Source organism: Triturus cristatus, chromosome 9 (genome assembly GCF_964204655.1).
Source record: "Triturus cristatus chromosome 9, aTriCri1.1, whole genome shotgun sequence".
NCBI lineage: Eukaryota > Metazoa > Chordata > Amphibia > Caudata > Salamandridae > Triturus > Triturus cristatus.
Window position 1 is genome coordinate 209,189,888 of NC_140592.1, and position 27,376 is coordinate 209,217,263.

At 47.1% G+C, this 27,376-nt stretch overlaps 1 protein-coding gene across 5 annotated transcripts in view; it reads left to right on the forward strand.

Annotated features, from left to right (window-relative positions):
• The first annotated feature begins 1,295 nt into the window (after window positions 1-1,295).
• The window catches only part of CFAP20DC (CFAP20 domain containing), a 1,691,586-nt gene continuing 1,665,505 nt past the window's right edge, over window positions 1,296-27,376 (forward strand). For all 5 annotated transcript variants that reach the window (XM_085624732.1, XM_085624734.1, XM_085624733.1 and 2 more), the window contains exon 1: window positions 1,296-1,428. The gene's annotated coding sequence lies outside the window, so the exon portion shown is untranslated. The remainder of the gene's footprint in view (window positions 1,429-27,376) is intronic.

Sequence of the window (27,376 nt, forward strand, 5' to 3'; positions counted from 1 at the left end):
AGCCCTGTGCGCCACTTTTGCGCCGCCGTTGCGTCACTTCTGTGACGCAGCGGCAACGTAAAGCTAGCGCCATGCTGCGACGGAATTACAACGTGATGCATCTAGGGAGATGTTGTAAAGCCCTGCGCCACATGAAACCTGCATCAGGTTTCATGTGGGCGTTCTGGCGCAGGAACGCCTCGGAAAAGTGCCTGAGTAAAATCTACAAGATTTCACTAAGTCACTTTTCTGACACCGCTGTGTCAAAACCTTATGCCTGCTTTAAGCAGGCATGAGGCTTGACGCACCATGTTGCAGATTGGCTGGGTTGGAACAGTGCTGGAGTTGCGTCGCGCCTGCGACACGACTCCAGCACTGCACCAACCTTACGCCGGCAGATGCGACACGCATCTGCATTTCCTTGCGCCATGGCACGCCGCATTATAAATGCGGCGCATCCGTGGTGGCGCAAGGATTGTAATGCGTGTTGCAAGTTTCCTGGCGCATCCCTGCTGATTTGCAGGCATGCGCCAGGAATTGTAAATCTACCCCCGTCTTTTCATTATTGTTTGATGGAAACTTCTGTCTTTTGTTGCTGTGCGAGTGTTTCTAGCATCCTGTTTGTCACTGAATAGAAATGGGCTAATTTTACCCCTGCTGTTACTTAACAAATGCCCCCTAGTCGGTTTGGACTTCACTGATCTGTCAGTAAGCATAAACAGGGGGGCAGTGATGTTCACAAAAAACAGCAGCAGCAGCCACAGAAAGCCTTCCAAAACGCAAACCGGCGCTTTTAAAGTGTGTAAATAACCTTGGGCGACAAATGAAACGTTTTATATTTCATTGCCCTAAAAGTCGACAGCCCAAGCCCAGCCCACAGAACCTGGCGTGGGGGTGAGGTTAAAGCCCTCAGCCCAGTGGGCTTTGCGCGCCTGGTCACAAATTGTGAAAAGACAATCTACGATGTGCTTAGTCCCTTACTCCTTGCTACACAATCTTAGAAGGGTTGGTGTGGCTCTATGCTGGCTTAGTGTACAAGACAGCTTGTGACAGGACTTTTCAGTTCAGACTTTCTTCCTCTCGACCCGCCACGAACAAAGTAACTCTCCCGCTTCGGCTCCGAAGGAAGGGAAAGCAGTAACCGTCACACGCCCCATCTCCGCCCACACATCTCTCCGACGCTTCTGAAACGACGAGGTCCACTAGCGCCAGCCCCTGACAGGTGCAACCATCTGTCTGTCAATCACCGAGCCTACCCCGCCTCCTGGCCGCAAAACAGCGTCCGGTCGCCATAGAGACTGGCACCTGCGTATCCAGAAGTCTTTGCGGTCTCATCTCAACTCACGATCTTATTGGTTGTTTGACCTTCTCTAAGTTGATGGTGGAGGGAATGGAAAACACACAGAGAAAGGACGTTCGCCGGGTCTCCTGAACGAGCAGTTTAACCGTGTAAGTTATTTATATTTCCGCGCATAGTGATGTTACCCTGCTTACTTTATACCTGTTTGTAGCTGCATCCTGGTGGATGACTTCCTTCTAGGAGCAAAATGCCTGCATGTGAGAACTGCGTTTATAGCAGAACCTGCCTGTTACGTGTACTAGACAATAACACCGAATCAGGCTACAGGAAAAGGTCACAAGACATATGCCAGGGCTGGTTTCTTATGTGTCCTGGCGGAGTTGGTAAACAACTCCCTGGGCATACCTGCAAGTAGTAGTTTCTTGCTGCAAGCAGGCTTTCTGCGATTAATTAGCAGGCTGCGTACGAATGCATGCTTTGTGCACACATGCACTGTGGCCCCTGCTTCTCTGTTCTATAGTTTTTCTCCGTGGTAACATACATATTGTGGAGGATGAAGTGAGGCATCATGTTTCATTCTCAAGTTCTCGGAGTTGTCAGCTGGCCTAAACATAATACATTGTTGAATCTCTGAAAGTCCCTTCCAGCCTAATTATAGCAGCACTCGACCTAGTAAATATTTCCACTTCAAATTTGTTTTTGAATGCTGAAACTTTTCCAGATTTTTATTCAGATTTGTTAGTCGCTAAAACATCCATGTGTGGTTGGTTGTTATGGATAACAAGCTTCTACAGCAGTCATTGAGAGGACACGGCTTGTTTATATTTTCTGATGGCCTCTTTTTGGTTTCACTCTTTTTGTAGTGGCCTGTTCATTTCTAAGCGACCCTAAAGAAAAATATCACCATATTACCGCAGAAATAAACAGCATATTCAACAGGTGAAATGAACTTGAGAAGGATATGACTTGAGTCCTGCCTCGTGCGCCCCGCTATAAGACTGAAATTCCTTTATAAATACTTAGTGAGTGCTCCGCACCTATCAGCATCAAGTGGCTAGACTTTACGTGAATTTGATTGGTGCAATCATAAATATTCATACACATGCATTTGTGCAGCTCCCATTCATAGATGGATCTGTGTAGCACACCATCTTTGTTTCATTGTAAAATCTATGAGGCCCAACGGTCATGCAACAGTATCAACTTTCAAACTGATTAATTTAATACGTGTTCTGTTCCTATGTCAGAATACTTCATGCATGCATTTACGTTAAAAATAAAACATTCCTCATCAAGATGAGGCCCGCTGATTTTTAATGCAAAGAGACATAGGTTTTTTTGTCATGTTTTCAAGAAACACATGGTGGTTGAGTATTTTTATAATATCTGCTTGTCCATGGGGCTGGATGCTTCATAAATCTAGTTATCCTGTAAAAAAAAGACACTCGTTCCTTCGTTAGAAATGTCCTCCAGATAATGGCAGAAGTAAAACTTTTTCCATGGTGGGAAAAAGAGCTGTAGTGGACAGTGAACTTGCAAATGCTCAAAAGATTTTCACATTACCAAACATACACATGCATATTTGCTCACGGTAAAATGCAGTTCACAAACATTTTGTATGAATACAGTTTCCAGGCCTTCTTTCTAAATTCTTGTGAATTCATTTAAATTGTAAATCTGACTAGCACAAGGACATGAGCTAAGGATGCCCTATTGTAACTTTCTTTAATAATTGGCCCCTAACTGTGAGACCAAGATTTTGTCAAAAATGATACATACATATATATTTCTATGTGTGTGTATATGTATGTATAACTTCATATATCTATAACTTTACTGTGAAAGTCGGCGTTCTGCTCTTACACAAGGAGCACATCGGTGCACAAAGTACTTTCCTTCCGTGCCAGGGACGAGAAAGACAACGTGTGGTGTTTGAGAGGAAGAACTTTTTTTGCCATTAGCCAATTTTTTGGTGGTTCAATGATAAGGCTCAGTAGGTTCCACAACAAAGTTTTACAGAAATGATATTGAAACAAAATGTGCATTGACAAACCAAATGGGTTGCGATTAGCGCAAGACCTATAATCTTGCCAAAACTGGTTTTACACTAATTTTATGTTATTAATATTTTTTGTTTACGCAAGGATGTATCAAACACATTTTACTAAATGATGCCTCAAAGAAATGGCACCTAAAATTGCAGTTTAGAAAATGTTTTTCTTCTAGTTGCTATTTATGTGTAAATTTTATTTTGAAAGCAAATCAATCAATCAGGGAATTGTAAGTGCGCTACTCACCCGTGAGGGTCTCAAGGCGCTGAGGGGGGGTTGCGCAGATTTGTTTAGCCGAAGAGCCAGTTCTTGAGCCTTCCTGAAGGCGTTCTGGGAGGGGGCTTGTCTAATGTCTGCCGGTAGCTCGTTCCAGATCTTGGCTGCAATATGAGAGAACGATCTTCCGCCTGTTCTGTGGATACGCAGGGTTTTGGCCAGTGCGAGGCTGGAAGATCGGAGGTTTCTTTTTGGTACGTGGAAGTTGATTCTGTCGTTGAGGTATTTGGGCCGTTGTTGTGTAGGCGTGGGTGGGGACTTTGAAGGTGACTCTCTTCTCCACAGGGAGCCAGTGGAGTCTCCGTATGTGTTGGCTGAGGTGTTCGTGTCGGGGTATGCCAGGGACGAGTCTGGCTGCGGTGTTCTGTATTGTCTGGCGGTTGTGGAGTAGGGGCTTGTTGATGCCGGAGTAGAATGCTTTTCCATAATCCAGTCTGTTGGTGATGAGTGCGTGGGTGACTGTCTTCCTTGACTCAGGGGGATCCATTTGAAGGTCTTGCGAAGGATGCGAAGGGTGTTGAAGCAGCTGGAGGTGACGGCGTTAACCTGTCAGTTCATGGTGAGTGATGAGTCGAGTACGATGCTGAGGTTTTTGGCATGGTCCGAGGGTGTAGGTGGGCTTCCGAGGCCGGTGGGCCACCAGGTGTCGTCCCATGCTGATGGGGTGGTTCCAAGGACGAGGACTTCTGTCTTCTCGGCGTTGAGTTTGAGGCAGCTGTTGGTCATCCAGACTGCTACGTCTTGCATTCCTTTCTGGAAGTTGAGATTTGCGGTGGTGGGGTCTCTGATGAGGGAGAGGATGAGCTGGGTGTCATCAGCGTAGGATATGATGTTGAGGCCGTGTTATCGGACGATGGCTGCGATGGGGGCCATGTAGATGTTGAAGAGGGTCGGGCTCAGTGATGGCCCCTGTGGGACTCTGCAGGTGGTTTTGGTGGGGGCAGAGAGGACGGTTGGTAGTGTGATCCTTTGGCTTCTTCCGGTGAGGAATGATCAGATCCAGTCCAGGGCTGTTCCTTGTATGCTGGTGTCGTGTAGTCTGGCGACTAGTGTGCGGTGTGAGACGGTGTCGAAGGCTGCTGACAGGTCAAGTAGGATGAGGGCTGCGGAGTGGCCTTGGTCCAGGAGGGTGCGAATGTCGTCTGTGGCGGCGAGTAGGGCGGCCTCGGTGCTGTGGTTGCTTCGGAATCCGGATTGGGATGTGTAGAGGACAGCGTTCTCTTTGATGAGCCATGTCAGTTCCCTGTTGACTATTTTCTCTGCCACTTTGGCTGCGAAGGGGAGGAGCAATATGGGCCGGTAGCTCTTGAGGTCGGTGGGGTCAGCCATGGGCTTCTTGAGCAGGGGCCTGACTTCTGCACGCTTCCAGTCATCTGGGAAGGTGCCTGTTTTGAAGGTGGTGTTTATGGTGCGTTGTCGTTCTGGTGCAATGGTGTCTGCAGCTCTGTGGTAGATGTGCGGGGGGCTGGGGTCAGTGGGGCCCCCCCCCCCGAGTGGATGCCTTTCATGATCGTGGCGGTGTCATCGGTCGTGATCAGTGTCCAGTTGGAGATGGTGGGCTGGCTGGTGTCTCTGGGAGGCGGGGGGCTGGCTGTGGCATCTTGTGGGTGGTCGACAAAGTTGTCGTAGAGTGTTTGGATCTTGAGGTGGAAGTAGGTTCCAAGTTTGTCGCAGAGGTCATGGGATGGGGTGACCTCTGTGGCTTCACAGTTTGGGTTGATAAATTTCTGAATGTCACTGAAGAGTTCCTTGGAGTTGGTGGAGTTGGCGAGGATTTTGTTGTGGATGAAGTTCCTCTTGGTGGTTCTGATTTGGTTGTGGTAGTCCGTCATGGCGTCCTTGTAGGTAGAGTAGTTGTCTTGGTGTTCCTCCAGGTCTTCTCCAGGCGTCTGCAGGTGCGCCTGGCTTCTTGGAGATCGGTGGTGAACCAGTCGGCTTTCCTGGGGCACTGTTTGCCAGGGTTGCGTAGCGGGGCGAGCTCGTCTGCGCAGTTGGAGATCCAAGTGTGGAGTCCTCTGGCTGCAATGTTTGAGTCGGACGCTCAGGTGTGGTTGTCTCGGGTGAGGGTGGAGTTCAGTTGCTCGTCTGTAACCTTGCTCCAGTTTCTTCGTGGTGGGTGAGGGGCTGGTTTAGGTGCCTTGGGTTTGTAGACGGTGAAGTGTACGCAATGGTGGTCGGTCCATGGTGGTTGCGTTGTGTGGCTGAAGTGAACGCTGTTACCTACAGCGAAGATGGGGTCGATGGTGTGTCCTGCTCTGTGGGTCAGTGTGGTGATGAGTTGGTTAAGTCCAATGTTGGCGAGGTTGTCACAATGTATGGTGGAGTTGGGGTTGTCGAGGTGGAATTTAAGGTCTCCAACGAGTATGTAGTTCATTGATGCGATGGTGTGGGCTGCGATTAGGTTTATGATGGTGGTGGCGAAGGGTGTCCGGGGGCCGGGGGGTCTGTAGACCAGGGTTCCCCGGAGTGTAGTGTTGGGGCTGGTCTGGATCTGGAAGTGCAGGTGTTCGGCAGAGGGGAAGGTTTCGCTAGAGGTGGTGAGGCGGAGGGTGCTCTTGTGGGTGATGGCGAGGCCCCCTCCCGGGTGGTTGGGGCGGTCCTTCCTCTGGATCTTGTATCCGCTCGGGATGGCGGTGTTGATGTCAGGGGCAGAGGCGGCTCTGGTCTGGGGCTCCATAAAGAAGGCAATGTCGGGCGAGAGAGAGTCGAGTAGGTCCCAGATTTCCATGGCGTGTTTGTGTATGGAGCGCACGTTGAGGAGCATGCATCTGAGCGTGTCGTCGGTGCTGGCGTCGGTGTTGTTGGGGGCCGGGGTGGTAGTGAAGGTCCGGCAGCAGTGGAGGCAGAAGAGCTGGCAGTGGGTCGTGTTCGGTGAGGCCTGTTGGCAGTGCCTGAGTTTTCCGGGGTTGAGTGCGAGGAGGGTGGCGGAGTGGTAGCGGTGGAGGGTTGTAGATCAAAGGGTTCCTGGCCCTGGCCGCAGTCGGGTCGCAGACAGGCACAGAAAGGCTTGTAATTGGCGTGCCAGAGGTGCGGCCGCGCAGCGGCCTCCATTAAATAGGGGAGGGGGTAGGAAAAGTGCAGCTGGGAGGTGGGAAGGGCAGGAAGCGGGAAGTAGGCGGGGTCTGCGATTGACGGAGAATCGCAAGAGAGGGCAAAAAAGAAGATAACAAGAGACAAAAGAATAAAAGTAAACCAATGGCAAGACTAAATTAAACTTACACAATGCCAAAAGCAAAACAGGGCAGGCACAGAGAGCAGGTCGAGAGCGGCCTCGAACCCTGCTCTTCTAGGTTAGCGGTGGTGACGGCCAGGCGGAGCTGCATGGAGGGAGAACGGTTCCCAGGTCAGAAGGTCAGGGCACTCGCTCGATCCTCTGCGCAGCGGCCTCTATTAAATAGGGGAGCGGGAGGGAAGGTGCAGCTGAGAGGCGGGAAGGGCAGGAAGCGGCTAACGGGAAGTGGGCGGGGTCTGCGATCGATGGAGAATCGCAAGAGAGGGCAAAAAAGAAGATGACAAGAGGCAACAGAATAAAACTAAACCAAACTAAACCAAAACCAGGCACAGAGAGCGGGTCCCGAGCGGTCTCAAATCCTGCTCTTCTAGGTTATCGGCGGTGTCGGCCAGGCAGAGCTGCATGGAGGGAGAGCGGTTCCCAGGCTAGAAAGTCAGGGCACTGAAAGAATCCTCAATATTGCTTTCAAGCTTCTGCAAGTATTTCCATCTAATCAGAGGGCTTTCTAGAAGCATTATAGGTAGCCTCAAATTGTTAACCCCTTCGACGCGCTTGACGGAACGGTTCCGTCATGCACGTCGGTTGGGCTGTGCTTATGACGGAACCGTTCCGTCATGGCCCCGCCCGCGCACGGAATCTTCAGCGTGGCGCGGAAATCCGTGCCGCGCTGAAGGGGTTAAACTTTGCAAATGTTTGTGCACATTTTTATACTGTAACCACTGTCAGTACTGCAAGCCGAGCTTACAGCATTTCATTAGAACACTCCCCCTATCAATAAAGTTTTTGCATTAATACAAGTTTGAACAGCATGGGCACATGGATACAAATATAACTTTAACTGCAAACAGTGCTCTTTCACAGATCTATAATGTGGTACTGTGAACTTGCAGAAAAAGTGCTTCAGGGGGTTGGGCATACTTGTCAAAAGGACAAAATAAACATTAAAACTTGAAGTCCTTGAATAATGCTCCAACTCAATTAACATCTAGGAGAATCAATTTGCAGTGAAGAGAGATTCCTGTGCCTAAATAATCAGCCAAGGCCATTACTGAAAAATGTACACAACTTGCCTTCTTCCTGTTCTCAGTTATAGATTTATTTAAATCTCAAATTAATTAGAGAATGTAGAACGTTGGATTCGTAAGTCAAATTCATTATTGAATGTACTAAGACAATGTGCCTTAAAAAAATTAAATACCCACAGCACATTAGCAATAATCAGATTACAATTAACAAGCCCAAATACAAAAGGGCCAATCAGCTTCTAGTCCATCACTAGTATAATAGTAGAATCAGTGAGTTAACTCCTGCCTAAAGAGCATATCTTTTATAATGTTTCAGAAAATAAAAGCACACAATTTCACAGCTTGACAGTATGTAAAAAAGGGGCACTAAAAGGTTACTTGTGTAGCGAACCAATAAGCTTGTTAATTTCCAAAACACCTGCTTGCAAACAATCTTATGGACATAATCATGAGAAAACGCAACGTAATACTGTTCTGCACTACAAACATAGCCACTGCGATTTAGATGACCACCTTGTAATGTTTCAAAACGCAACCGAGAAGGCGAGGGAATAATGTAACTTTACACTTACAGTGACAGACAGTAGCTGCAGCTGAATTTCAATGAGTTTCTAACAAGCAAATTAAAACAGCCCATCCATCTCAGCAGGAATATTTTACCAACCCAAAAATATTTTAAGGAATATTATGTGGTGATTTTTTTTTTTTTTACAGTGCTTATTTGCCACAGTATGTCCTTTTGGATTGCTAAATGTGAATTATAAGAAAACATAGGTAGCAAATAACCACACCTTGAGATTTTTCTTGGACAATGATTTATTTTCAGCGTTCTTCAGTAATCGGGAAGGAGCATTCGGCCAATCAAAATAAGCACCTCCTTACTGAACTTTGTGACATTTGAATGATATGAGAAGTAGTACTTCACATGATCTTCTAAGCGTTAACTGGTAAATAGCCTGCTAGCTTTTACCAGGTGAAACTCTGTTTTTTTTCATATGGTTGCATGGTCGGTAGCTCCCTCATGGAGCTGTGAAGACCCTATGGGTTCTTGGTGACTAACACCGTCTGCTAACTGCAGCCAGTGGTACTGCAGGTACTGCTAGGAGACACTCAAGGACATCTCAGGAAGCTCACTAGGGACTTTGCAGTGTGGCGTGGAATGGAGGCGAGGTGCACAGTGGACCGACCGCACAATGAGAACCTTCCAGGAATGGCAGAGTCTCTGTCCTGGTGGTGCCTTGTTTGTCCTGCTGTGCCAGTTATTTTACCTTTGGCTCCTGACCCTTTTCTATTGACAGGTCTCTAGTGCTGTGCAGTGGAGCTAATTGATAGTTTGCGGAGCCAGGATGCTGATATGTGACCTTTATCCAGTTGATGGCTCCCTCTGCCCTGGAGATTTCTGGTTCAGTGAGAGACCAAAGGAATCTGATCTTTGGAGTTCACTCCATTCGATGGAGGAAGTCTTATGCAGCTTCTGATCACTTTAACATCTATACTGCTCATTTATGGCTTAGTTATCTTGTTACAGAAACATATAAAGAAGAAGATGCTGGCCAATTTGGAGGGAAAATGTCAGCAGCCATTCAATTGTGCTCTTTTTCTGGCTTTACACCACTCTCTCCTCTACTTACAAATGCCTTTTCAAGATCTAGTCTCTCCTCAGAGCGTGTTTTGGCTCTTTCCATTTCCTCTGACTAGCATGTAACTTCAAAAATATATATATGTTTCATCATATTATTTGCCATAATTCGCTTAAAACTGTCTGCTGCTGGGATACAACTTTGCTGGACCCCCGTGTGAACTTACTCTTCCCTGACAGTAAGGAAGCCAAGTGAGCCTGGGCATGACTGGCAGAGGCTTGAAGACAGTGTTTTGTTTCCCGGCTACCAAAGATACAGACTAGATGTCTGGATGCCCACTTCAAGCTGTTTTTGTCCTTGATTTGGCTATCTTGTATGGTGCCTTTCTAGTTTGACTGTCTACGCATATCTGAGATATTAATCACTTGCCTACATGATATTGAGTTCTTTAGAAATATTTTCATGTATGGGTGTTTGTTTAAATTGATGTAACTGTTCAAATAGTTGTCATACAATGGAAACTGCTTCTATGTGCTAGTAATTGTTCTTATGGAAACCGCTGAGATAACCTTTTGGGTCTTGTTCGCACTATATAAAATCACAAATAAATAAATTAAGAAAGAGGCTCAATGGGCCATGCATAAAGTCTTGCATTCCATTCTCTCAATAATTATTAACCAGTTTAGGGTTGCTTTATCCTCTGTGGCTCAACTGGAGCGGTCTTCATGATATCACATTTTGTGGGCGCTGCTGTTGAGTCAACAGATAAGTGGGGGAACCTGGATACAAGCTACGTCTGTAGATTGCCTAGATAGCAGAAAGGCAATCACAGTTCTAATACGCTATGTGTAGGTCAGTTATGGAAATAGCTGTTTTTACAATATATTACTGAGACTGGAAAATCTTTCCTTGACATGGCAATTATCTTTAGGATTGTTAAAAGTTTTACGTTAAAAATTATGCATAGATTTTTTACCAGTGCTGCCAATGTTTACCATTGGCAGAGTTTAGGAGAGAAGAATGATGGCATACACTTTAGTGGAAGTTCCACAGGATCACTGATTTTGATGATCCAATATCGATTTATTTATGTCAATGCTAAGATGAATTTTAGCCAACTCATCACTAAGGTAAATGAGTACCGCATCAGATGCAGTTTATTTCTCCTTTAGCTGCATTTTGCCTGCATTGTTATAATACATATGAATTAGGTGCATAAAGGCAAGAATACATTTTAGAAGACTGCAAAGGGTGAAGGAACAAGCTGCAAGAAGTAGTGCACTAGATGTTTGCCTAGAAATGAATGAGTGGATGCATAAACTTAATATGTGATGGGCACAGCAGCCTTGAAATGTGTCCTCTCTCTAGAAGTAAAGAAGTATTGTCAATGTCAGCGTCTAAAAGGATGCAGTCAATTTAGGGCCAGATCAAGGTCTCTGAATTGTGGCAACTGCAGGATTAGTATGACATAATCCACTGTGCTGAATGCAGTTGAGAGGCCCAGTAGATTTAGTGGTCATGTGGTCTAATCGTGTTCTTATGTCTTCCAATGTGGAGGGTAGCAACAGTTCAGTGCTCATGTCAGGCAAAGCCTCCTTGAAATAAATCAGCTAGCTGCTGGTCTTGACATATGCCTTAATTTAGGCCACCAATGCCTTTTTCTGGAGTGCTGTTGGTAAGGTCAAGTTGAAGGTTAGCATCTAATTTACCTGGATATCATCCCCAGAAGTATCTTTTGATCAGAAAAAGTTAGTGTAGCTTTGTTCCAGACTGTACTAGGACTCCCTGTGCTCAAAGGAACGGATGATAATTGTAGGAAAGCGCACCTTTTTGTATGGTCACCCCCCACTTTTTGCTCCAAATGTTAATAGTTATGACTCTTCTGCCTAGACCCCAGTGCCTGTGCTCTCTCCCAAAACAGTTATGTTCAACTTGTTAGTCCCAACTTGGCCAAGACGTTACCCCCATATAAGTCCCTAGTATATGGTTTCAGGGGTACCCAGGGTAGGGCATACGTGGTGAAGTTGTCCCCAGGGCTGCAGCACGGTTTTGTGCCATCCAGGGTGACCCAAGCAAACTGCGCAAACTCGCCTGTGCCCTCAACATGTGTGACACAATCAAATGCACAGCCTATAATATATGTCAGACACTCCTAATGTAGGCCTCCTCAGTCCAGGAGGCAGGGTCCAGTATATTAAAGGTGAGAATATATAAGTGCTAGCCTATATGTCCCTATAGTGGCGTTCCATAATGGAAAGTATTAGTGAAACATAGGATAACATGGACTGCCAACCGGGCGCTCTCGAGATTGGCAACTCCATTATGGTACAACTAAATGTCATGTTTGGTATCAAACAACATGCCTTCTCGCCCATTACAGGAATCTTGTTGCCTGGGTGACGTGGTATGCACCCAAGTGGCGACCTTAGAGGCTGTCACCTGGTTGCCCCAGCTTCACTGTGTTCTGGATAACCAGCCTGCGCTTTCCCATGCCTGCTGCCCCCAAGACAGAATTCTGACTTCCTGCCATGCAGTGTGATCACTCTCAGGAATCATCAGGATCAAAGGCTTGGTCAGGAAAGAGGTCACGCTTTCCAAGCCTTCCAAGCAGGGTAGTGAAGTGGCACATCAAGGCTGTGAACTTCAAAGGCTGCATCTTCGCTGATCTGCATCAGTCCTGAGTCCGAGTGGAGGAAACGGCCCTTTCCCTGCCCAAGGCGCAAGTGCATCTGGGAAGGTGGGAAATTAGCTATGCAGGGCTGTGCAGGGAGGTGTACACCCCCAGAAGGATGGGCACATCTCCAGGGTGAGAAGCCTGGTCTGTACAACACAATTTGATTCCTGCCATTTTTAGGAGTCACAGAATAGAGTGTTCTGGGTAGAAAAGATGACCCACACCCCTGGATGTGGTCTCCTCAGGGGCGAGTAGCTACCATTGGCTACTAGCTCCCACAACCCAAACTCCCCTAAGGGACCCCCCTGACAACAGAACTTCAGGTCTAAACCGCTTGCATGAAGGAAGGACCAAGGGGAGACTCGTGTCACTGACAACAGGACTTTGCCCACAGCATCAAAGCAAAATAGGGATACTTTGTCCCTGTGGTCACAGACCTGGAACTGAGTGAATGATTCTCATCCTTGACTAAAACTCAGCACTCTCTAAGAGAGGGACCCAAGTGGAAGCCAGAAGCACCCTCAGATTCCCCTGGCACTAGTCCCCTTCAAACTGCAGGTAAAAACACTCGCCAGATCCAAAGAATCTCTAGCCATCAGACCCTCCGTGTGATCACCCAAATGTAGGTGGTTCAGTACGCTGTGGGAATTATAGTCTCTCCTGCCTTGTAGTTTCAGGCCGGACACAGTGAAGTTCAAGTACCTTTTTGCTGTGCTTACCGCTGCCAAGGCTTGTTGGTCACCAATCCGGTAAACAACCCCCACACTTGACACTGCATCTACAGAGAACACCTTGCAACCATCATCCGACGTCAGCAGCTGTCTATCTGTTCTGTTTTTTGCATTCTGTTTCTTGCAGTCGAAGTAAGTGAACAAAAATCATTCTCCGCGCGCCTCCTGTTTCTCACCAAGGGCAACTCTGCACTTGGACTTCACGGGCTAGCCAAAATTGATCTTACTGTTGTGGTCTGGTCCTGGGGCCCGCATGACCGTAGCCATGTGAGGGTGCAACGTAACTGTACCTGCAAGTGACCGATTGTCACTAGTCGTTTTTGCCATTGACAACAATGTTATCTTTTCTATGTATTTTACTGCGCTGATTCAATATTGCTTCAATAATCTTTAACTCTGGTTATATGTATGCTATTCTGTTCATTTTGGTATCTAAATTAAGATACAAATACACTCTATTTTTAGGTCTCGACCTTGCTATCGCGTAAGCGATCGCAAAGCGAGACTATTGTAAGGGGTTTGAAAAGTGCTCCCAAAAAGCGGATTGCATGGCTAGCACGCGCACAATCACGCGTATCGTGCCGCCATGCAATCCGCCTTTTGGGAGCACTTCAAAGGGTCCGCTCCCCCGCCCCCAAGCGCGCGCGCGCCACGCTCCGCCGGGCTTGTTTAAATAGTAGCTTTCTACCCGCGCGTTTTTTGCCTGTTGCTGCTTCGTTTATTTGGAGGAGTTTTCACGAGAGCTGCTCATGCTCGCTGCCGTGTGCGCCTCCGAGACTTCAATAATAATCTCCCCCCCTGTTTTCATAGTGGGTCTATCTTTTTAAGGGGAAGTCGATTCACAGGTTCTTAAAAGTTGGTGAAACTAATGAAAATCTACCGCGAATAAAATTAAGAACATGTCAAACGCGCCAAAGCAGAGCAGTGTTAATAGCCAACTACATTGTACACAAACCTGCAGAGCATATTGGGGCATATGTGAACTACATGCTGTGAGAACGGATGAGAGCAAGCAATGACCAGTGACGAGCAGCGCTACAAAGACTCTTTAGGGAACGGCTTCTCCGACTGCTGACAACTGCAATCAATATTCAAATGAGAACTAATGAATCCATAGAGTTCAATGAATACAACACATCGATGCTACTGCTGCCTCTACGAAAACTTTCACGGCAGCAGTTACTAGTTTCACCATTGCACTAATACTACTGTAATTTTATTTACATTAGTCAAAAGTCATCGAGCTTTCTAACCTTTGTGCCAAGCTGCAGCAAATTCCATTAGGTGGTAGAAGCCATAAAGAACTCCAGTTAAAAACAAAACCGCAAAAACAAAACCTTTTTAATTGGTAAATAGCTTGAATTAATCAATCAATCAAGGTATTTATAGAGCGCACTACTCACCCGGAGGGTCTCAAGGCGCTTGGGGGGGGGGGGGGGGGGGGGGGGGTGCCGCTACTGCTCAAACAGCCAGGTCTTGAACTTCTTCCTGAAGGACAGGTGGTCTTGGGTCAGGCGCAGGTCGGTCGGGAGGGAGTTCCAGGTCTTGGCGGCCAGGTAGGAGAAGGACCTTCCTCCTGTTGTCGCTCTTCAGTTGCGGGGGATGGCGGCGAGGGCGTGACTGGTCGATCGGAGGTGGCGTTTGGGAGCGTAGAAGTTGAGGCGGTTGTTGAGGTAGCTCGGGCCTTGGTCGTGTAGGGCTTTGTGTGCGTGGGTCAGGAGACGGAAGGTGATTCTCTTGTTGACGGGGAGCCAGTGCAGGTCTCTCAGATGTCCGGAGATGTGGCTGCGTCGGGGGATGTCGAGGATGAGTCTGGCTGAGGCGTTCTGGATCCGCTGGAGTCTCTTCTGGAGCTTGGCGGTGGTTCCGGCGTAGAGGGCGTTGCCGTAGTTCAGTCGGCTGGTGACGAGGGCCTGGGTGACCGTCTTCCTGGTCTCGGTGGGGATCCACCGGAAGATCTTGCGTAGCATGCGTAGGATGTTGAAGCATGATGAGGAGACGGCGTTGACTTGTCTGGTCATGGAGAGGGAGGAGTCCAGGATGAAGCCCAGGTTGCGTGCGTGGTCTGTCGGTTTGGGTGCGGTGCCCAGGGCGGGGGGCCACCAGGAGTCGTCCCAGGCGGAGGTCGAGGAGCCCAGGATGAGGACTTCCGTCTTGTCTGAGTTCAGTTTCAGGCGGCTGGTCGTCATCCACTCGGCTACGTCTTTTATCCCTTCGTGGAGGTTGGTTCTGGCGGCGGCGGGGTCGTTGGTCAGGGAGAGGATCAGCTGGGTGTCGTCGGCATAGGAGATGATGTTGAGGTTGTGTTGGCATGCGATGGCCGCGAGGGGGCTCATGTAGACGTTGAAGAGGGTGGGGCTGAGCGAGGATCCTTGAGGGACGCCGCAGATGACTTCGGTGGCCTCTGACTTGTACGGTGGTAGGCGGACTCTCTGTGTCCTTCCGCTGAGGAAGGAGATGATCCATTCTAGTGCCTTCTCCTGGATTCCGATGTTGCTGAGGCGCTGCACTAGGGTGCGGTGGCAGACAGTGTCGAATGCTGCGGAGAGGTCTAGGAGGATGAGGGCCGCCGTTTCTCCGTTGTCCAGCAGGGCTCGGATGTCATCGGTGGCAGCGATGAGGGTGGTCTCGGTGCTGTGGTTGGCTCGGAAGCCAGACTGTGAGGGGTCGAGGGATCCATTCGTCTCGAGGAAGGCGGCCAGCTGCTTGTTGACGGTCTTCTCGATGACTTTGGCTGGAAACGGGAGGAGCGAGATGGGGCGGTAGTTTTTGAGTTCGGTGGGGTCCGCTGTTGGCTTCTTCAGTAGAGCGCTGAGTTCGGCGTGCTTCCAGCTCTCAGGGAAGGTGGCGGTGTCGAAGGAGGTGTTGATGATGTCCCGCAGGTGGGGAGCGATGACAGCGTCGGCCTTGTTGAAGATGTGGTGAGGGCAGGGGTCGGTCGGAGATCCGGAGTGGATGGTGTTCATCGTGCGGGTGGTGTCTTCTGTGTTGATCGGGGTCCAGGCGTTGAGGGTGGTGGTGGGGGGCGTTGGTGCGGTCGTGGGGAGCATTGGTTGTGTGCTGAAGCTGTTGTGTATGTCTGCGATCTTGTTTTGGAAGTAGGAGGCGAGGGAGTTGCAGAGGTCTTGCGATGGGGTGATGTCGTTGGTTCCGGCGTTGGGGTTGGAGAGCTCTTTCACGATGTTGAAGAGTTCCTTGCAGTTGTGTGCGTTGTTGTCCAGCCGGTCCTTGAATGCTGTTTTCTTGGTGGCGTGGATCAGTTGATGGTGCTTCCGGGTGGCGAGCTTGAGGGCAGTCATGTTGTCCGGTGTTGGCTCCCTTCTCCAGGCTTTCTCGAGGGCTCGGCAGTTCTTCTTGGAGCTCTTGAGTTCGTCGGTGAACCATGGGGCCTTCTTGCTGCCGGGTCTGCTAGGTGGGGTCCTCAGTGGGGCGAGTTCGTCCGCGCAGTTGCTGATCCACTTCGTGAGGTTGTCGGCGGCCTGGCTGGGGTTCGCTGAGCTGGCGGGAGGGTGCTGGCTCAGGGAAGCAGCGAGCTGGTCTGCTGTGATCTTGTTCCAGCTTCTACGAGCAACCTGTTGCTGGTGGTGGTGGGTCGTGGTTCTTCTGAAGGTGAAGTGGACGCAGCTGTGGTCCGTCCAGTGGAGTCCGGTGGCGTGGCTGAAGACGATGTCCTTGCTGGATGAGAAGACAGCGTCGAGTGTGTGTCCGGCGAGGTGGGTGGGGGTGGTCACCAGCAGCTTCAGTCCGAGGTTGGCGAGGTTGTCAAGCAGGGTGGTAGTGTTGCGGTCGTTGTTGTTCTCCAGGTGGAAGTTGATGTCTCCGAGGAGGATGTAGTCAGCGGAGGGGAGGGCGTGCGGGCTGATGAAGTCGGCGATGTCGTCGCTGAATTGTGTGCGTGGTCCCGGGGGTCGGTAGATGAGGGTGCCTCTGAGGGTGGTCTTGGGGTCGGTGTGGATCTGGAAGTGCAGGTGTTCGGCGGATGTCAGGGTGTCGTCGGTGTTGGTCGTGATGCGGATGGTGTCCCTGTAGATGATGGCGATGCCTCCTCCCATCTGGTTGACGCGGTCCCTTCAGGTGATCTTGTATCCGTCCGGGATGGCGATGGCGATGTCGGGTGCTGAGGAGTCGTTCATCCAGGTTTCCGTGAGGAAGGCGACGTCAGGGGCTGTGGTGTCGAGGAGGCTCCAGAGTTGAACGGCGTGTCTGTGGACGGAGCGGGTGTTGAGCAGGATGCACTTCAGGTGGTTGCTGCTGGTGTTCGGCTTGGTGGGTGCTGGTGCAGTGCCGGTCCGGGTGCAGGTGAACTTGCAGGCGTGGCAGCTGAAGGGTCCGTGGGTGCGTCTCGGGGTGGCTCGGTAGCATCCAAGGGATCGGCCGGTGTTGAGTGCGTTGAGGGTGGCAGCGTCGTACGTCCGGCGGGTGGGGTGGGCACTGCGGGGGCCAGGGGTCCTGGCACTGGGCGCGGTCCAGGCGCGACGGGCGCAGACGGGCTTACCTTTGGCGCGCCTTCGGTGCTCTTAGGGCGCGCCCGCTGCGCGTCAACGCTGCGCGTTTGCCACTCTGCCATAAGTGGAGAGTGGGGGGGCGGAGCGAGGGAGGAGCAGCTGGGAGGCGGGAGCGGGGCGGCGAATGGGTAGGGCTGTATAGGGAAGGGGGCGGGGCCGCAGGGGGCAGCGGCGGGGAGCGGGGAGGTGGCGGGAAGCGCGGCAGGGGCCGGGAGAGACAGGAGGGGAAAAAAAACACAGAGGAACAAAAAATAAACTACACGGGGCACAGGAGAAAACAAGGAGCAGAATTACACAGACAATCGGATTCGCAATACAAACGCGGCGCAGGCGGGGTCTGAGCACCAATCAGCGGTGCACAGGAACACAGCTGCTGGCAGCGGCGGCGCTGGTGGCAACGAGGGGCAGCCTGGGCTCAGTCAGCGGTGCGCAGGGTCACAGCTGCTGGCAGCGGCGGCACTGGCGGGAACGAGGGGCAGCCTGAGCTCACTCCTGAGGAGTGTGCACGGTGCGAGGGGTGCCAAATTTTGCTAGCAGTCACAAAATAAGGATTACGGGCTACTTCGAGTGATTCAATCAAAAAGGGTTTACCGTTTCTGATCTCATGGAGCGCTATTCACAGCACGTGCGCAGGAGGCGGAGTTATATATGTTTGTAGAGAATGCGGGCCCCGGGGGAAGTGAAGGTCGCAGACCAGTCTTCCCCCGGGGAATTCGCACAACGACCGGAAGGACATGATGGGGGTGGGATCATAGGAAGTACCGTGTCCATAGTGAGGGCACATTCGGAAACGCTCACCCGGCGAGTATACATCTTTGTGAAACACACACACTGTGATTTTACAACTCAGTTTATACTTGAAGTCTCCATATCGCCATTATAGTTTCAACTTGAACTAAAACTAGGAGGTAAGATAACTAGGCACAAACAAGCATTTTATAAGGACGCCAGGCAAACATTCCCTATTGCAACCCACCGCCCGTTAACGTACCTCTGTAAACAGCACCAACGTATCTATATACGGGCGCGCAACACCCATTGGACTCACAGGGCTTCAGCACCCCCCCCCACCCCTCCCCATCGCGTGTGGCAGCCCGGGATGAGACAGCCTCGCGGCGCACACACAGCCGCACCCGAGCACTTCACAGGTCTTTAAAAGACCATTTGCATGTTAATGAGGCCTTGCTGTTGTTTCACCCCTTCTAAGAGCCCCTGCAGCTCCACTCTGCCTATGGCTTAAAAGACTCAGCCCCCCCCCACATTTTTTCTTAGCGCCACCCCCGAAATTTGGCTCTAGTTGCGCCTCTGTATATAGATCGGTTATTAATACAAGTTACCTCAGAAACGAGTGTACTTCGAAGATGCACAGCGCTGCGAATACGTGTTTTACCCAATTAACATATTTGGATTAAAGCTAAATTAATTTCATAAAACCTCGTCATAAGTCTCAAAACACAAAGACAATCACAGCAAGACTTATAGGACGCCGCCCACTGACTAACGTACAAAGCTGGCGGTAGGTATATCGATGTCAAGCAATGACACGGTACCTACCTGCACATGTACACAGGCAGCATTGTTGGCGGAAAAGCATAATCTCATTTAGATTCGATTTGCGGTCACTCGTCCCGTCAAGAGTACTATACATGCGAGGCAGCGTAAACTGATGACTGTTCACTCGACAAAGCCAGTGAAGCCACCATAGATTCAAGGACAAGAGCTAGCCCCCCCCCCACTCCCAGTCTCGGAGCGCGCATTTCCTGTTCTCGGCCACTCACTCACACCTTAAACCTGAAATCTGTCTTCCTAACCCTCGCTCCAAATGATACTTTTGTAATTTTGCAGAGTGCTGTTGCATTAGGAGCCCTGGCTGTCAATGGGGCAATGTGGTGTTTATTGCACTTGGAAGCAGGCTTTGATCAGAAGCGTGGTGGTGTTAAAGGTTGTGAACTCCTCGTCCCTCCTCAAGGCTGCTTGCCTAGAAACTGTTGTGGGGGAAGTGGGCAGCCTGCTGCAGTGAGCATTTGTCCTCTTGCCACAGGAGGGTCCAACTGCTCATCCCGGCGTCCCAACTATCCCCCTCTCTCCCTGCAGAGCCTTTCATGTGGACGCTGTGCTTTCACTTTTACTTCAGATGCTATGCTTAAATTGTTCTTTCCCTAATTTCATGGTATCTATATATTCCCTTTATTTTCTTCTCGAGCCAGCAGATTATCTACCATAGGGAAGCATGCTTGTTTTTAATCTGAAATACCCAACTTTCTTTCTCTGCACAGGATGCCACTTCTGATTGCCTTGGTTTCAATGATAGATTGTTTACTGTTTAAAAGCGCACATTTAGTTATTCTTTCCCCATCTTTCATGCAATTTGTTTAGGTTGCAAGCAGCATAGGCTAACTGCTCGTACGACATGATTCTTCAGTAGAACGTCACATAAAAATCGTCCATATTAATTTTTAACACTGCTTTATTGTTTTTGTGTACTTTCTCAGTCAGGGGTCATCGGGCAGCTGCAGAGCTTGTTTTAGTGTTTCTGCTTACATTTACTGTCTAAAGTATGCACTGATAAGGGTAGAAGTACAGGAATATGGTGATTTCTTCCCTAATATACATCACTGTTCTATTCTAATCCCATTTGAAGTAATCCTGTAAAATCCTACCTATGAATCTTCTGAAAACACGCCACTTAGCGATACTTTACAGACTGTATTTTTGCTTTAGCTTTAATACATCACTCCAACACAGCTTCTTTTTTTTTTCTGGTCCGATGTCCCATGAAAAATAACTATGTGAACCAATCACGCGCATTGCTCACGCGGTGCCAGTCAGTGGTGCGTGCAGGCCCTGTGGGGGAACTAGCCGGCTGGTTGATGCCTGTCAAAGGCCTGCAGGGCTTCGGAAAGCCAGTCATATGGTATGGTCTGTCGCGGGGGTTCCTCTCCGCCAGTACTCTGACCCTGCTGGCTGAATCTAAACAAGCATTTGCAATGAAACAGGTCTCGCATTTACGTGAGTTTGAGCTATTGACGTAAATGACAATGCCTTTTATTTATGTTTTGGTTTTTGCAACCTAAATAAAACACAGTGGGCCATATGTAGGAAGCCTAATACCGGTCGGTAACGGCCGATTTTCGATAAATATCCCGTTACAAAACCGGTATTTGGGCTTTTGCTATGTAGGGGGCACATTTCAGGATTCGGTAATTTACCGAATCGGTAAAATTACCGAATCGGTAAATACCGAATCCTGAAATGATATGTAGGTGACACTCAAATGAGTGATGTGTAGGGAAAATAATTCGGTATTTAGCACCAAATATATGTTGGTGCTAAATACCGATTACATTGCAAAAAGCAATATTTTGCTGGACTAACAGTGCCATGTGGCAGACATACATGCCCTTAGGGCATGTATGTGCGCCACATGTGCACACATGCAGGAATCAGGGGTGCAACAGGGTGTCACTGTGACACCCTGCCACCCTTGATTGTGCTCCCCCCATTACCGAATCGGTATTTACCGATTCGGTAATGGTAACTGGCTTCCCATTGATTCCTATGGGCCTCCTGGCCCATAGGAATCAATGGGAAGGGTTGCATCATTACCGAATCGGTAAATACCGATTCTAAATTACCGACCCATTCCGAATCGGTAAATATTACCAATAGATTACCTACATATCATTTACCGATTCATAAATACCGAATCGGTAAAATTCGGTATTTATGAATCGGTAAATGTTAGGCTACCTACATATGGCCCATTGTCATTTACAATGCCAATAGCTCCAACTCGCGTAAATGTGAGACCTATTGCATTGCAAATGCTTGTTATAAATTGGTGTCTCATTTCTCTCGAGTCATGTTAGTTATTTATCGTCAATGTTGGTACTCTGAAATTCTTAACACTTGACCTCGAATGAAGCCTGATGCACTTTGCCACTCTACCAGGACTGAGCTAAGGATTTATTAAAGTGAATCCATAGACCATCTTTGGGCTATTGTGATAAAAGTACACGGTAAAGCTACCCAGCCATATCACTTTCCTACAATAATATATGAGAAAAATGTAACACCAAAGCTGAGCACTCTCATCACAAGCACTCTTTATTTGCGGGTGTGAGGAGATAGGGTCTGAGTTTCAATGTTGAGGCTTCAGTCAGGATCCATCAAGGATCAGGGTTAGTGGAAGTGGTAAGTCTGGTCCAGTGATGGTGTTGTTGATCATCTCTCTGCCGATATGAAATATTGATGTAAAGGATTAGGGGCCATATGTATCAAAATGTTCTTTTGTGATTCTTAAATAGCGATTTTTTTTTTTGTGTGCAAATCGCTATTTGAGAATCGCAAAGCGCTATATATGTAGGATTTGCAAATAATTTTGCGAATCCTACATATTTCTTATTTGCGAATCGCAAATTGCGATTCGCAATTAAGGAATACCTCCCTATTCATTCCTATGGGCCTATAGGCCCATAGGAATGAATGGAAAGACATTCTCAATTTGCGAATCTCAATTAGAGAATCACAAATTGAGAATGCAATTTCAAAGGTGCCCGGGTGTCAAAAGAACACCCTGTTGCACCCCTGAAATATGTATGTGTGCACATGTAGCGCACATACATGCCCAAAGGGCATGTATGTGCTCCACATGGCACTTTGAAAAATGCAAAAAAGTGAATTTTTCACAGAAATCGAAAATTACCACCAACTTCAAGTTGGTGGTAATTTGCGATTCCTTAAGGCCACATTGCGCTTTTTCTGTGCTTCTGACATTGCATTTAAGGAATCACAAATTTGCGATTCCTTAAATGCAATCGCAAAATTGGGAATCACAAATTTTGCGATTCCTTATTTTGCGAGGCTCTTTTTCATTCATACATACCACTAAGTCCAATTGCGATCGCAAACGCAGAAATTCTGCGAATTTCGGCATTTGTGATCGCAATTTGGAATGATACATATGGCCCTAAATGTCCAGTTAAGATTGAACTCCTGTGATTGTATACTCTGAGGACTCACTGAAATGAGGTAAGGCAATTCATTTATCACCCAAAAAAATAAGGAGGAGGTGCTTCAGCAAGACATCCATGTAGCATAATTTGTTTTGCATCAATCTTTTCTTGCAACAGGTAGGCAAGCTCAGTTTAGTGGTCATAGCCTGCCCTCGCTTTCTATTTCAGTTGATGATTTAAATCATATGGCCATCGAAGGTTAAGGTGTAACTTGGTGGGCGATTGTCTATGATACCCAAAGTGTAATCTGGAGAAGTTTCTTTTAGGTTTATTCAGGTGGTTCCGCGGTCACTGAGATTTTGATGCTCAGTGGAATGAACAGTGAATATGGTAGGGTAGAGTTAAGCGGGCAGGCAGCTGGTATGGTGGGATTGTCTGCATTTCTTCAATCCAGTTGTATACAAGATTATTTATATGACCCTTTGTGTGTGTATGTGTGCATGTGTTTTGGGCCTTGCAGATGTTGTTGTAATTTAATTTTTAATGTATTTATTTTTGTAGTTGTATATAGTGCGAACCAGACCCAGACGATGTCAAAGTGCTTTGCAATAGCGGAAAGGTTGCAGATAAATTATTTCACTGCTGTGAAAATACATATAGATGTAAAAAGTGAAAGACAAATGTATTCAGACATACTAATAGTAATAAAGATTCCCAGTTATGACAAACAGCAACGTTTAAGGTGACAGCCTAGACTAGAGCAATAAGGACTTTGTGAACATAGTTTGCACGGTAATATGACTATAAATGATTTATTTACGTTGACAAGAAATCAATAGATACAGCTAATATGAAGACACTCAAAGATATTAGCTCCTTGTTGAAAGTGCTGTTGAAAGCTAACACTTATAAGGCCTCTCCTCAAAACCACGTGGGGCGGATTAGTTCAGATGGCAGGAGGCAAAGAGTTCCACATTTATGGATCACTACTAACCCTGGGCAAAGCACTACACTACGCTCACGTAGTTTGCGAAGTTTGCGCTACTTCGCACTATGCAAATTGCACGTAGCACAGTTCAAACACGCGTAGCGTAGTGCAGCGGTCATTTTTTGCTTGCTCACGGTCCTCAATGTCAAGTTGGCGACCGCGAGCAAGCAGAATGACATCCCGGTGAGACTTTTTCCTCGTTCGCGATCAGCAACATCAAGTTGCCCATCGCGAGTGTGGAAAATAAACCTCCCAGCGATTCTCAACGCGGGGAGGTCAGGTTTCTCATTCCGAGTGGTCGCATATGCTCGCGAACACTCACGATGAGAAACTACCAGTCCGCGTTGAGAAAGCTGCCGCTCGAGTAAAAATCTACTCGAGCGGCAGAAAACTACAGCTCGCACTGTGCAAGATGCCGTTTTCAATGATTGCACAGTGCCGGATGCTTGTCCGCACTGTGCAATCATTGAAAACGGCATCTTGCACAGTGCGAACAGGGTACTACGCAGTTCGCGAAGTGCTAAGCGTAGCTCGCGTAGTAAGAAGTGCACTTTGCGTAGCTACACGTAGCGCTACTTCGTGAACTACGCCCAGGGTTAAACTACCTGAAAAGGACTTGGCTAAGGGGCATTTCCTTTCCAAGAATGGTGATTTCAGGAGAAGGGTTTCATAGCTCTGAAGAGGATGTAAACATTCCATGAAAGTTACTGACCGACATAATCAGGGTATCCTGTGTGTTCCTATGTTATTTTTAACTTAATAAATCGAATCGAATCATAACCAGAGGTTGATTTTGGCGCTCGGCCAACACCTAACAAGTATCCAAGACCTAACACAGCCAGGTTTTGAACATTTTCTTACATATGATGAAATCACAGCAGCAGCGTAGATGGAGAGGGAGTTGATTTCAAGCAGTAGGGGCCGTGGAGGAGAAGGCTTTGCCACCGTATCTGGACGTACACGGGTGAACTATGCATGACAATTTGGAGATTCTCCTGGTTTCAGATGGAAGCCACTGAAGAGAATGAAGGACACAGGAGATGTGCTCAGAACGTCTAGTTGCTGTGCCGAGTCTGGCCTCGTCAATAAGGGCAGCTTGAAGGGGACAAGATGAAGTGTAGAAAAACTTAAGAATTAGGAGTTTCCATAATCAGATATAGTTAAGACTAGTGACTGTGCCACAAAATTGAAGTCCGTCTCCAGCATAAAAGAGTTTGTAGGTCATGTAGAAATGGGGGCGCTCCAAAATTGGTAGTGCTCTAGCCACTCTCCTCTCAGTTTCACTGCGTCAATTAGAGGTGGAGGAACAGTAGTCTTTGTGCTTGCCTTGCATGGTGACACTTGCAAAAAAGAGGCTATGTCCCCTATGCTCTCAGCGTATCACGGACATTGCTCATTAAGGCGGGGGACTCTAAGTATGGCGGAAGACCTGGCGCTGGAAGTAGGGGGGTGGCAGGAGTTTAAGCACCCACAAAGTGCACAGTAATGTTGCATGGATAAAGGCCACTAATGAACTAATTTTTATCCTACAATATACTGCACATACCTAAAAAGAGTTAAAGACCCAAAGGTTACCGGTAGTTTATTTATTATGAGTTTTATATAGTGCTGGCTAGACCTGGAGGTATCCGAGCGCTTTACAGAGTATCAGCACGACAAAGTTAACAAAATAATTACACAATATTACACAAAAAACAAGAAACATGTGTTAAGGATCTGGGAATACTCGAGGATGGCAAATGTTTATTAGTAGTATTTATTTCAGAAATGCATAAATATCCTTCTTACCCTTTTTTCACTCTTTATATTTCACATGAATTACTCTATACTCGGTACACAATGAAAAACCATTGTACGATGCAGCTCAGTTGTTGGCTCTGGGTAGTTAAATCAGGTGGCAAATGATTGTTGCAAACAGCAAAATGAGAAAATTATATTTCAGAGTAAATGTTTGTACTATAGATATACTATACAGAGTCGATGAATAAAGCTATGTGATGGAACACATTAACAGCTGGATCAGAAAGCAAACAAGTCTTATTAATTATACTTTGTATGCCCCAGGCAAGAAGAATTTATCTGTGGTTTGTTATTTCTCGCTTTAATATTTTTTTCAAATGAAATTGCCAAAGGCACATTCACAAACGAGCGTATTTATTGTTTTTCGCTTTTTGAGCTTGAAAAGTCCAATTTATTTTCAATGTATGTGCTGTTATCTAACATTGTGTATTTCTTTTATTTATTTCAAATCGGACAAAGCTTAGATTAAATAGTAGTATCATACTTTACAGAGAATTGTTAAGAGTAGCAGAAGCGCATTAATCACAAGTTGCTTCCAATTTTCGCCATCAGACTACATGATGTTAGGGGAAGGGGGGCAGTTGGAGAAAAGGCAATTTGGACAATACTAGATAGTACAGTAATATTTTACACTACTCATTTAAATGATATCTAAATGTACAATCTGAAGCACAAAGGTATAATTATTTGCTCAAAGTCACATGTTTGGTCAAATCATGAAACCTACATCGGAACCCAGTTTTCCATTATCGTAAAATGGGAAAATAAGACACTGAGCCTACTACTCTGCTCTTGGTATTTCTGCACAGTTGACAAGATTATGAATAGTAAAGTTACTGGACATTTGTTTCTCCTTTGCACTATTATGAAAACATCTTTGGTGTTCCCAGGTGTAGTAATCCCAATTATCTTTGAAACCTGGTCAGTCTATCTGTCATTCTGTCTGTCTATATATTTTTGCAACTCTCTTTCTTTGTAACCCTATTTGTCTAAATTTGCAAACTTATTTCCCTATCTTTGCAGCCCTCTCTCCCTAAATATCTACCTTTGCAACGTCTGTCTGTCTGTGTGTCTGCCTATCTATTTAACACTCTCTACCTATCTGTCTATGCAACCCTCCCTATCTATCTTTGCAAACTGCTCTATCTGTGTCTGTCCGAACAACCACCTGTACCTACCTTTGCAACCCTCTTTGTCTATCTATCTATGTAACCCTCTCTACCTATCTGCCTATGCAGCCCTCTCTACCTATCTATGCAAACCTCTCTACCCACCAAACTAGCTCTGCAACCCTCTTTACCTATCAATCTATGTGATCCTCCCTACCTATCTATGTACCTTTGCATTCCTTTTTGTTTCTTTGTAATAAAGTTTTACAAAATCATTACAAAAAAGCACTGGTAAAGATACAAGCCTGACTGACAACTCTAAGAAATGTTTCCCAAACTGTGGGTTGCCAGCCAATTTATGGTGGGTTGTGAAAGAGTAATGTATAAAGATGCTTTTACATGTAGTGCCACATTTGCTGTGCTTCAAAGCCAGATATCAAATGTCAGGCTATGTCCACTGATACATTGCTGCCTATTCTTTTAATGTGGGGATTGGTGTTTACTCTTTATTCTCTGACTGCAAAGTGAGAGATGTTTTTAAAGTGAACTATGTGACAGTCTTTCTGGGGTTCATGAATTATGAAAGGAAAGGTTGTAGGATGTCGTTTTTTGTTACAAAACAATATTTAAACAGCTGTAAATGAAACTGTACTTTTATTTCAAAATTTATCAGCAGTTAGGAGAGCAAACATGAAGTTCATTTTTTATAATTCCTAAGTGTGATGGAAACAAGTATGTTAATAGAATCAATACAAATCAAGGCACTTTTGGTTGGTGATGTGCAAATGATATATATTCACCTAAACCAATTTCCACACATTATCGTTTGTGTGCTGTATAGTTATATCAGTAAAACCGTATGCCTGTGCAAATTTAGTGGCTGTTTCAAAGGAAAATTCGTTGTCTGTTAATGACTGCACTACCACATGATGCTTTTGTAATACATTTGCAATAGTGTGCTCTGAATGGCATCACCAGCTACATACTACTCCTCTCCTGCTGAATACATGTGCTACACTTTGTGTAAAGTTAGTTTTTTTTCCCCAGTCACTATGATTTTGGCGATATAACATTGATGTCAGCACCCCCTCTCCGAAAATTGTTCCAGCACCACTGATGCAATGGTGCTGAACTATGTCCCTAAATCAAGTTTCAAAGCAATCCCTTACAA